Raw genomic sequence first — 12,343 nt, 5'->3', positions numbered from 1 at the left:
TATGTCGTCTCCATCAAAGTAATCCCCTTGGCCCCAATACACTTGTGTCAACGCTTTTTCCAATCCTCGAAACAGTTGTTAAAGTCAAAGTAAATAAGTCAATAAGAACAGAATTCAATGCGCGTAGCTACTCACGTTAGGGTTTTCTATTGCCTCAAAATAGTTTCACAGCGGACGTTTGTTTTTCCAAAAAAATGTTTGATTTTGGAACCAATCGTGCTTTCACTTTTTTTAAGTCCAAATGATCTTTCAGAATGGTTTTAACTGATCCTCCCGACATTCTAACGATGCTAGTAAAATCTTTGACTGTTAATTGTTGATTCTCAAGCACCAATTTCTTTATCTTATTGACGTGTTGATCATCGGTTGATGTCGATGGCCGTCCTGGACGTGGTTCGTCGTCAACGCGTTCTCGACCTTCTCAGAATAATTTGTAGCAATCAAAAACATTTGTTCCCGACAAACAACAAACTTGTCCAACACTCTGAACGTTTCAGTTGCATAAATTTGATTTCGCACACAAAATTTAATGGAACTTCTTTGTTGAATAATTTCACTTATCGTAAAAATCACCGAATACACTTTATGGGAAACTTAATGCTCCCAACTAACCCCTCCACCTACCTCGTTTTATTGTTCACACAGAGCTAACTCATAAGCATATAATTTAATGAAATAAAAGCACGGTTATACACATATTATAATTAATAACGTCTGCCTTTTCAATGGAGTAACTCGAGATAGCTCTGCTGGGTCTTCTTTGCCACCGAATAAAGCAAGTCTACATTTGCGATTTTTGCCTTAATTTTGCATGCTTCGTAAGCATGTGTATTTTATACAAGTATGTGTGTGACTTTTACTTTCAATTTCCATTTACATTTTAATGTTATGACTGTTGCACTTTATTGCCGGCTTTATACTGTAGACAGCACAGGTACGCAACCCCGCTGTGAGCACAGACTTCTTTGTTTGTTTTACCAACTTTGGTTGATTTTTCTTCTTTGGTTTTCTTACGATCTTCTCTTCACTTTGTTTATGTACTTAATACAAGGCATATTGGTTGTTGTTGCCTACTGTTATGCCAACGAAATTACATTGTTTGCATTGTCGTAAAGCCAGGAATAAAAACATATGAAGAATATGCATTTCTGGTACACGAGATAAATAGATTTTGGAAAACACCGAAATTGGGAAAAAATTTCTACCAAAGTTCTTATGCGGGGTTTGGGTGTCATTCTTGGATAAAAGGAAAATCATCCTTTAATATAACTGTTATGCTTTGCAGTTTTGGGTCTGATGAAATTCCGGGTTCGTTCCGGTTACGTAGACCCGTCTGTCATGGGAACGGGATTCTTTGTGTACTGATAGGTATACATATCGCTCATTTGCTGCAACGTCGTCATAACTCAAAAAAATCGATTCGCCAGAAAACGCGTTTAAAGTTTTCAACTTACTACAACCTTACACGGTGACTCCAACCTTACACCTCTTCTCAAGCGGAGCATATAAGAGGTATTCATATGAATTTTTCACTCAATATGAAGTATGATATAACGAACAATTCTGCAGCATTAACTCAAAAATCACGTTTTTTGAGTTATGACGACGTTGCAGCAAATGAGCGATATATATTTACCTCTAAGATAATTATAGAGTTCTCGACCGCACACTTTATAGTCTCAAAAATACCTGTTTTGAAGATGATCGCAGTCAGTAGAGTTTATTAACCGATATTTTTGCGTCCAAAATACTGGTTTCTAATTATTAAGTATGATCTCCCGACTAGGTACGACTGATTCCTAGCCAAACCAACAACCATTTGCTGTGCCCAAATAAGGTGACATTGTATTTATATTGAAAATTCTTTATTTATTCTTCCAAATCAATTTCATCCCTTTCAAAGTAATCCCCTCCTGATGCAATGCACTTATGCCAACGGATTTTTCAATCTTCGAAACACTGGTTGTCGTCACTTTCCGGGAAGGCCTTCAGTTCCGTCTTCGCTGCGGCTTGAATCTCCTCTATCGTATAAAAACGGTGTCCCCGGAGCGGTCTTTTGAGCTTGGTGAACAGCCAGAAGTCGCCAGATCAGGTGAATACGGTGGTTGCGGAACGATATGGGTTGAGTTTTTGGCGAAATGATCACGAATTACGAGGGCAGTATGGGATGGTGCATTATCGTGGTGTAAAAACCAAGAATTGTCTTTCCACAATTCCGGCCTTTTTAGGCGGATAGCGTTACGCAAACGACGCATAACGCTCAAATAATATTCCTTGTTGACTGTTTGACCGGTTGGAAGGAATTCATAATGCACAACACCACGATAATCGAAGAAAAGAGTCAATGACCTTGAATACCGAAGGCTTTCTGCACCATCCTCAACGTATCCGCAGCAAAAAATTGATTTCGTAAACAAAATTTAATGCAAATTCTTTGCTCAACAAATTTCGACATCGCAAAAAACGAAAAACTCACTTTTAGCAGCTCACAAAATGACACGTATCTCAAACACTAAGGAATAGTTTGACATGAAATTTGACATAAACGTGACTGACAGTACTAGCAACCTAAAACAAAAAAAAAAAATTCTCAAAATCCTTCGACGCGCGCAGTTTAAATTCAAATTTCACCTGCATGCCTTTTTGGGCACAGTACATAGTATAACTAAATATTATACAAGGAGTTTAAAACGGGTCGAGAACGGGTTAAAAACGAAGCGTTCTATGGACGACTATCAACCTCTAGGGATGATGACCACGTTCAAAAAATCAAGGATTTAAAGATTGAAAACCTTCGTTTGAAAATTAGAGACCTCGCTGATAGTATTGGTATATCACTGGGCTCAGTCCAAACCATTTTGAAGAATATTTTGTGTTTCAAATGCGTCAAGTCTCGATTGGTGCCAAAATACTTGAATTTACGCATATATAACTCAAAAACTACCAGCCAATCCAGCGAATATCCTGTAATAGACGAAACATGACCGAAAAGATCACGGAACAGTCGATCAAAAATCAAGGTTGTGTTGACAATTTTCTTTGATTACCGTGGTGTACTGTACTATGTATTACCTCTGCAGGACCAAACTGTTAACATTTTGTATTAAGGGTCCTTTGCATCATGTTATTCAACTGGAATGGCTTGAATTATGGACATGTTCCTTCATCACGATAATGCACCATGCTTGAGGGGGCAAAACCCGATTCGAAGAAGCTCTTGAAGGCTTTTACCGGAAAAAAATATTCCGACTGTCTCGACGATTTGCAAGAATAAAAAAATTCATTCCTATATGGTTTCAAATTATGTACTTATGTAATTTTATATGCACTAAAATTTAAAGTCAATAAACGCTCATTTACTCTTAGATAGCTCAACAAGAAACAACAATCTCTTGCACTCGTTGAGTAATTTGCCGCCAGTAATGTCAGCACTTGATGCGTTTGCACCTAACTACTTGAACATATTCACGTACGCATTTATAAGCCATAAAACCGTGCTACTCACTTATGTACGTGAAAAGTAATCGAAGTTGCGAAAAGCCACACGCTCGTAAATTAATGCGCATACAAAGCGAACATTGTTTGAGACCAAAGTGGGTCACATTGGATAGGTTTCGTTCGATGAGTTTGCGTTTGCAAGACTACCTGGGAGATTCGCTAATTTTGAGAATATATATGTATGTAGTTACGAGTATATACCATATTGACGTACGTTATGTATTTCTATGTTATTTTCTATGAAATTAAGCTGCGTTATAGTTTGGGAAGTGCCTCGGCTACGATGACGCTTTATTATTTGCGATGTCAAAAATTTTAAAAATAATCAAAAAAGGGCAAAATGGATTGCTTGTGTTTATGCGACGGTCTTATTTCCTTTAAAATATCTCAAAAATGCCGAAGTAGTTACTTTAATAAAAGAAACATTGCGGTTGATCGTAGTCACTCGCGGTTATGGCGACCTGGCTACGTTAGCACAGCTAACGCTGCATAAACATAACCGACATAGCGAGACAAAACACTATATACTTAGTTATGCTGTTTATTCGTAGCCGACAGCTACAATCTGTGACGTAATCAAAGGTCGGTCGTTGCAGTTGCGCGGGTTTCTCATGCCGAGAAAAGTAAAAAACTTCAACAATTTTTCTTTGGAAAAGCGACGACGCGCAGCTGCAGCTGCTATTTGTGGGTAATTTAATGTGGCCGACGTTCGTATTTTAAAATTATTACAAGAGCTAATTTTGCTAATTACATATTAACGCTACGTAAAAATATCTGTCAGTTGACTATGCGAGTTGCCTGCTGGACTTGCCGTTTTATTGTGCACAAAGAAACTCTCCGAGTTATGAATGGAGACTTTACTCTCTAATTAGTGTCATTGCTTCTTTGTTATGAGTAGAATGCCAGTAAAAGTGCTCAGCGTGAGATTATTTATAATTTTGAAGTAGCAAAAGATTTATAATGTTGTTCATATGTACATATGTATTTTGGTTCTCAATTGAGCTCAAATTTTAATCAGCTGTTCACTCGAGGATACTACGTTAATTTTTATAGGATTGGCAACTCTACTTAACTTTGTTCTAGGACCTGTCAAAATATTGTAACTATATTTTATCAGCAGTGTTGTTGTTTTCTCCACATAAGCAAACAAGATAAACACTCGCCTGGTCGGTAAATCTTGGGGCTGAAAGCCAAGGCTTATCAGGCGGACAAGGAGAAATCAATCAAACAGCATAAAACAATGCTTCACATTGTCAGCAGCAGAAGGTTATGGCAGTGGGAATGTAATTTAGGCCCAACAAATGAAGACCTTAAGCGATGAAACACCACTGGCTCTTCTTCTGAGTGGTAAAATACCAAACTTCACAGGAAGATCACACACAAAGAAGTTTAGAGTTACGCTGAGCGGTAAGACTGAATAGAGCATCTCCAAGTTTGACCTACCACTAAGAGATAGAACTAAGAAGAAACTGAAAACTGAAAGCTCGAAAACGTCTGAAAACATTTGTGAAGGTGTCACAGAACCGCTTACCACACTTAAGAGACGTTTTCCTATCATTTTCCAAGCAGAAGTACAATATTTGCTGTAGAAATAAGTCTCCAAAGCAACTGTGCCAATGAAAGTATATCCATACCCAGCGATACTGGGACTTAAAGCGATCTCAGGACAATTCGCAACTAAATGCAACTCGTTTGGATACCAGATCACAAGAGGTCACCAGGTAAGAAGAGGGTAGAGAGACAAATTTCGGATATTTGTGGCATTTTAGACTGGACACTGTAGACTCAAGAAGTATCTATTTACCATAGGTATAGCTCCTCTCGCAAATTTTAGCATATCTCATATCGAAATTGCTTGAAATGATTAGCTAAAGTAAGCTCTTCGGTTGTATCATCAACAACGATATATGTACGAGGGCTGCTATATATATTTCTGGCCTAATAATGAAAATAGGCATATTTATCAACGAAAATGTTTTTTTTTTCGTTGGATTTGGCTCGTCTTGGAAGACCCACACGGTCGATTGCTGTTTTGTTTCGGGCTCATATGCATAGATCCATGATTCGTCACCTGTGACAACCTTATAAACGTCTTTTGAAGCATCGCGATCGTATTTTTTCAGCATTTCTTTACACCAATCCACACGAGCCTTTTTTTGAGCGATTGTCAAATTGTGCGGGATCCAACGAGAACAAACCTTTTTTACGGCCAGGTGTTCATGCAATATCGAATGTATGCTGGTGGGAGAAATGCATAGGTATGCCTCTATCTGAAGGTATGTTACATGACGGTCTTGCATTATCAGTTCACGTACGGCATCGATGTTTTCTGGCACAACGGCTGTTTTTGGACGACCTTTACGGAATTCGTCTTTGAGCGAGCGTCGGCCACGATTGAATTCGTGTACCAGTTTTTCACAGTGCTATAGGATGGTAGCCATACAAAGATTTTAGTTCATCGATGCACTCTTGTCGTGATAATCCGAAATCGAAAGTTGTGAAAAATGATCGCACGAAAATGTTCACGAGTTAATTCCATTTTTTGGCCGAGATGAATTTTTTAATTCCCCGTAAATAAAACAATTCACGATTAAATGACAAAACATTCTGAGTGATGTTATGCTAAAAATTTCAAACTTTCCAATGGAGATGTCAGATTGCACCTGGCAACACTTAGTGTTGCCTAGGCCTGAAATGTATATAGCAACCTACGTAGATACCTCATGATATGTGAAAAATATTCAATTGTAGAATAAAAATTTCTATGAAAAAAAAATTCAAAAAAACAAGCCGGATTACCCTACTGACCCCTTAAATACAGAAAAATCTATTTTTAATTGTTATTTGATCCATTCACAATAGTAAAACTGATCTAAAATATGTAAAAGAAAACTCGACTACATTGAAGACAGCGGCTATACTACTTTAATGATGTACATATCTGCATACTCTCTTGCACAAATTCAACTCCATAACTCTGCTATTGCTTTTACATGTAATTAATTGACTAAAAAGCAGAAGCGAGTAGAGAAATGGCGAATCGAAGACAGTTATTATTTCGTAAAATATTCAAAGAATGCTCAAACATATACAAATGAAAACAATAATTACCCAAGTACATCAGGAATGTATGTAAATAAAGCAAAGCAAAAAAAATAATAATTTACTAAGACGAAATGAATTTAGTCCGGAATGTAGTGAAACGAGTTGCTCAATAGGATCGCACAAAGCAACTTACAGTGTACATATGTAAGTATGCAATATGAATATGTGTGTATAGAGCGAACGATATGATCGCGATTTTCGTGTCGTCAATGATCACCTGAAAAAAATGAAGCAATATTTCAAAAAACAACAACAACACAGCGACTGAGGCAGCGTGCATGAAACGCAAAGCAAAAATGCCGTCGCCAAATTCCACGCAACTCCGCCAGCAAATAGTATATTGCAGACTTTGAACGCAAATCACTATTTTTCCAATTTTTCTCCACACTTTCGGCTTTTTCCCTCAGCAGTGTGCCATGCGAAGCGAAGCCGAAGCAGCAGAAGTGTTTTGTAAACTATCTATGCCAAAAGCCAAACAAGCAGTATACCACTACACACATATTGCAAACATACACACATGCACATAAGCACATATTCACTTTTATGCATGCAATGCTTCAAACAAGTTGGCAACGCGCAATTTCGGCGGGAGCCGCCATCGAACAAACACCGCTCTTGCTTAGCGGCATGCATTTGCTGCTGTCTGCCATTGCACACCTTTTGTTTAGGCGCAGGTTCGCTGGTGCGCATGCGCGATCAGCTGTTTGTTGTCGACGCGCGGCTTTAGCTGTCTAAGTCTAAGTTGGAACGTTAAAGCTGCGCGCTGCAGACAGTTCGTAACGAACAGGCGCGCGTTGATGGTCTGAACGCGGACGACGCTACGCAAGCGAAAACGGATTTAGCGGTGAACATCAGCCAATTTGTGTATCAGTTGCTGTAAGTGCTAAGGATTTGTGGGCGAATTATAGTTGTGATGTTTAACTATTTACATTTGTGTATGTGATGCAGTGTTCGACTAATTTATAATCTAATTTTGAAGAGTGTACTTAATAGAAATTTGTGCCCTAAAAAAAAGCTGTGGTTAATACTTTTTTGTTTTTGGATGTGAAGTGAATGTATATGACCCTTTACTAAGGCATTAACCCTTTAAAAATTAGTTATTAAAATTTTTAGCTTAAATTCTTAAATATATAATATAAAAATTTAAAATATAAAAGTAAAAAGTCAAATTTATTATAAAATATACATAAAAAATGTATTATATTTTATGATAATATACAGTAATTAATATACACGAAATAATAAAAAAATTATATAAAAATAAATAATTTACGAATATATTAATATAATATTTAGTTCTAAAAAAAAGCACAATAAGTAAAAAGTTAAATTAAATGTATTTTGTTTTTATCACATTAAATTGTAATATTTTTTTTATAATATTTTTAAATAATAATATTAATAAATAAAGGAGTATTATTAAAAAAAAAAACTAATTAACATTGAAATAACAGCAAACTAAAAATTACAACGAACAAAATACAACAACTAAAAAACAAAAAAAAACACGAAAGTTTAAATTTATGTGGGACGTGAACGAATATAAGGCATATAAAACATATTAAAAACCTTAATAATAAATGTTATAATTAATAAATAACACGTTAAAATTAAGTAAATTAAAAAAAAATAAATATGATATAAAAAAAATTAAAAAAAAACATCTAATGTTCGTACAAACTTGAATAAAAAATTAAATTTAAAAAATTTCAATACGATACCTATTATTATTTATAAAAAAAAATGTTAATAAAAGTAAAACCTAAGTGAACCAACTAAATATACATTATTTATTAATTAAACAAAAAAATAAAAAATTAAAAAAAAATTAAAAAATTAAAAAAAATATTAAAAAATTAAAATTATTAAATTAAATTAAAAATTAAAATGTAAAACATATTAAAAACCTTAAAAATAAATCTTATAATTAATAAATAACACGCTAAAATTAAGTAAATTAAAAAAATAAATATATAAGATATAAACAAAAAAAAAGAAAAAAATATATCTAATGTTCACACAAACTTAAATAAAAAAAATTAATTTAAAAAAACTTCAATAACACATTATTATTTATAAAAAAAATTAATAAAAGTAAAACCTAAGTGAACCAACTAAATATACATTATTTATTATTTAAACAAAAAGAAATAAAAAATTAAAAAAAATTATTAAAAAATTAAAATTATTAAATTAAATTAAAAATTAAAATGTAAAACATATTAAAAACCTTAAAAATAAATCTTATAATTAATAAAAAACACGTTAAAATTAAATAAAATAAAAAAATAAATATATAAATAAATATAATATATAAATATGTAAAAAAATTAGTTAACAAAAAATTCAATACCACATTATTTTTTATAAAAAAAAAATTAATAAAAGTAAAACCTAAGTGAACCAACTAAATATACATTATTTATTAAATAAACAAAAAAAAATTATTAAAATTAACTTAATTATAATATAAAAAATAAAAAACAATTATATTAAAAAATAAACTATGTATTAAATAATTATGAAATTAAAACCATCAACCATTAAAAATTAATTTAATAAGATATTATAAAAGCATTATGATTTTAACAACTAACAGCAAAAAAATCAATGAAAAATAAAAAAAAAAAACAAATAAGATAAATAAAAAAAATAAAAAATATGAATTATTCATTAAAATTATGGTGATTCGACTTACGAAGATTGTACCACTATCTTGGTCAATAATTTATGTCAAATTTTGTGCATATGTCTCATCAAATAAAAGAGTTTTCCAAATGAGGCCATGATTCGGATCTTTCAATTCGTATGACAGCTATAAGCCACATTGACCCGATCTAAACAATTTCTTCGGAGATTTTACCACAGCCTTAGAGAATAACCCATGCCAAATTTCGTGAAGATATCTGGTCAAATTAATAAGTTTCTATACAAATAGTTGATTCCGATTGTTCGGTTTGTAAGACGATTATATAACGGGTGATTTTTTTGAGGTTAGGATTTTCATGCATTAGTATTTGACAGATCACGTGGGATTGGTCAAAATGGTGTCAATGACAAATTTCGTAAAAATATCTCCTCAAATGACAAAGTCTTTCATACAAGCAGCTGATTCCGATCAATCAGAGTGTATGGCAACTATATGCTAAAATGATCCGAAATGAATAATTTCTACAGAGATTGCACCATTGCTCTAGACAATAATCCATGCCAAGTTTTCCATACAAGCATTTTAATTCGATCGTTAAGTTATTATGGCGACTATATGCTATAGAAGTTCCGACATATATATGAGCAGTTTCTTGCTGAGAAAAAGGCGTGTGGAAAAATTCAGGCTGATAACTCAAAAAAAAAAAAAAATAAAAGCTTTCATAGCGCGATAGCGAATGACGATAATATGCTCTCTCTAAATTGGAGTTAGATATCTTCAAACTCTTCGTTTGAAAATGGAAACCGTTTTGAAAAACACCATTCTGAGTAAAGCGCGTTCAAAGATTGAAGTCGTTATGTTCCCCACTCTGTTCCCTTTCTACACATCGAAATAATTCGAATTTCGATTTCAAATTTTGAGAGAATGTTTATTAGCGTATACTATACTCCAATAATGCAAGAAAAAAAATTCGAAATTTCACACTGTGAAATTTCACACTGAGACGATTCTAATATACCCCATACACCCCAGGATGAGGATAATAATATTAATTATATAATGATAGTAAAATTATAAACAATAAATATATAATAAATAATTATAGCAAAATTTCTTTTACAGCTATTATATAGCGCTATAAATGTAAAAGGTTTAGCAAAGCAATATTTTTCAAAAAAAAAGTGCTTAAGAATCCTTCAATTTTATTTATTTTTTGCTATTTTTTCTTTAATATTTCGACATGATTCAGTGCTTAAAGCAACAAAATATTGCAAAAGTGAAATTCCACAGCTTTTAACAAAAAATACAGTGCAAATATTAAAAACTTAAAATAAGTCAAAAACAACAACAACATAAGCAAATTCTGCAAAAATACATACATATATAAGTGTGACCTACATAAACCAATACAACAATTCTCGCTCAACGGCCATCTTCGGTGTTGAACTCGTTTGTACAACAAAAAAAAAACACACACACGCGCTTGACAGGACGAGTTTTGCTGTGCGACTTACTTGCATTTGTCTCTTTCTGCTTGTAAAACTTGGCAAGTACACTGTGTGGCGATAATAACGAAAAGAAAATAAACAATAAATGTGTTAAACGAAACAAACAACAAAGAAGTAGCGGCGACAACTGTAGCAACATCAACAAAAACAACTGCGAACGCGATCGGTAAGTCACCAGCGCTAATTTAGGCTTAATATAAACGCAAACTAAGTCATCTATGGTAATATTTATGTGTTTGTGTACGTGTGCCGTTGCATTGTAAAATTAGGCTTGTGTTTTGAAAAAAAAAAAAAAATTAAAAAGAATATATTAAAAACAAAAAATGTTGGTAAACTCCCATGAATGTGCAATTTTGTAATTTTTCCCATAGACACGCGAAATTTCGCATGCCTAGGTGTTGCTGCAAGCGGCATTTTTGGTTGCTGTAGTTAATTTTAGTTTTGCCTTTTCGACATGCCTGCGTTAGCCCACAGCAATGGCAATATTTGGGTGCAACATTAACTTGCCACAAGACAAATAATACAACAAATTTGCAGATTTTGTAATGGTAGTGCAAATTTTAAGATTTTTTTTGTTGACAAATCGATTAGTACTATTATTATTTCCTTTGCATTTGAATCTTTTAACATTTTTGCATCATTTTCCGCGCTTTTGTTGCGGCTAGCGCAACTATTGAGCGCATAAAACGTAAATATGGGAGGACGAAATATCAAAGCTAAGCCTAGATCTTGCTTTTGTAATTTTTCTGCTTTAATAAAAAACTATTTTGCAATCAATTTCACACACATGCAACCACAAATATGCATATTTACATATGTATGTGTGTATATACTCAGTTAAGTTATAACAATACATTCCTGCATTGCATCGGGCTTAACCGACACACTTGCCTCGACCAACACAGCTGCAGCGATCTATCGATCGGCATAATAGCCATATTTGTCATGTAATATCGCTTTATTTGCGCCAATTTGCATAGATTGTTCAAATTGCACGCCATCGAATGAATGGCGCCAAAAGCAAGCGGCGAAAAACTTAATCACCCAACAGTCGTAAAGTGAAAATGAAAGGAAATTATGTATTTGTAATTTCAGCGAAGGCAAACAAACGTAACTAATAATGTGCTTTTCCAAAACCCCCCAAAAAAATGGAACAATAATAAGAGAAACAAAAATTAAACTCAAAGTTGGAATTTTTTTTCGATTTTTTTTTACTTTTTTCCACCAAAAATAAAAATAAATATATTAAAATTTTTTTTGTAATTTTCTTTTACATTTTCTTGCTACTTGCTTTTCTTTCTATTGTGTACATAGAAAATGAGCAATTTGAATAGTTTTATTTGATTGCAAAGTAGTGCAAGTTAGAAAACACCACTGTGCAAAAAATAGAGCAGTGCAAATAATCCTAAAAAATTTTACCTCGTTTCTTTGCAAAAAAAATACATAATAAACATATTCTAAAATGGGTAAAATATCATTTAACATGGCTAAAAGAGGAAACATGTAAACTTAGGCTGCACTGAAGCTATAATATCTTTCACAGCTGCATTTTTATAGCACAAAAGTGTATAAAAAGATATTT

General features: G+C 33.3%; 2 protein-coding genes across 3 annotated transcripts in view; one reads left to right on the top strand and one right to left on the bottom strand.

Moving 5' to 3' along the window:
• Positions 1-12,343, bottom strand: part of LOC105233463 (flotillin-2) — a 351,794-nt gene that overhangs the window by 239,646 nt on the left and 99,805 nt on the right. The window lies entirely within an intron of this gene.
• Positions 6,455-12,343, top strand: part of LOC105231591 (glucose dehydrogenase [FAD, quinone]) — a 36,238-nt gene continuing 30,349 nt past the window's right edge. The window contains exons 1-2 of the mRNA XM_049455677.1: positions 6,455-7,479; positions 10,503-10,927. The gene's annotated coding sequence lies outside the window, so the exon portion shown is untranslated. The remainder of the gene's footprint in view (positions 7,480-10,502; positions 10,928-12,343) is intronic.

The sequence above is a fragment of the Bactrocera dorsalis genome, chromosome 4, assembly GCF_023373825.1.
Source record: "Bactrocera dorsalis isolate Fly_Bdor chromosome 4, ASM2337382v1, whole genome shotgun sequence".
Classification (NCBI taxonomy): Eukaryota; Metazoa; Arthropoda; class Insecta; order Diptera; family Tephritidae; genus Bactrocera; species Bactrocera dorsalis.
This window is presented reverse-complemented; position numbering and strand designations above follow the sequence as displayed.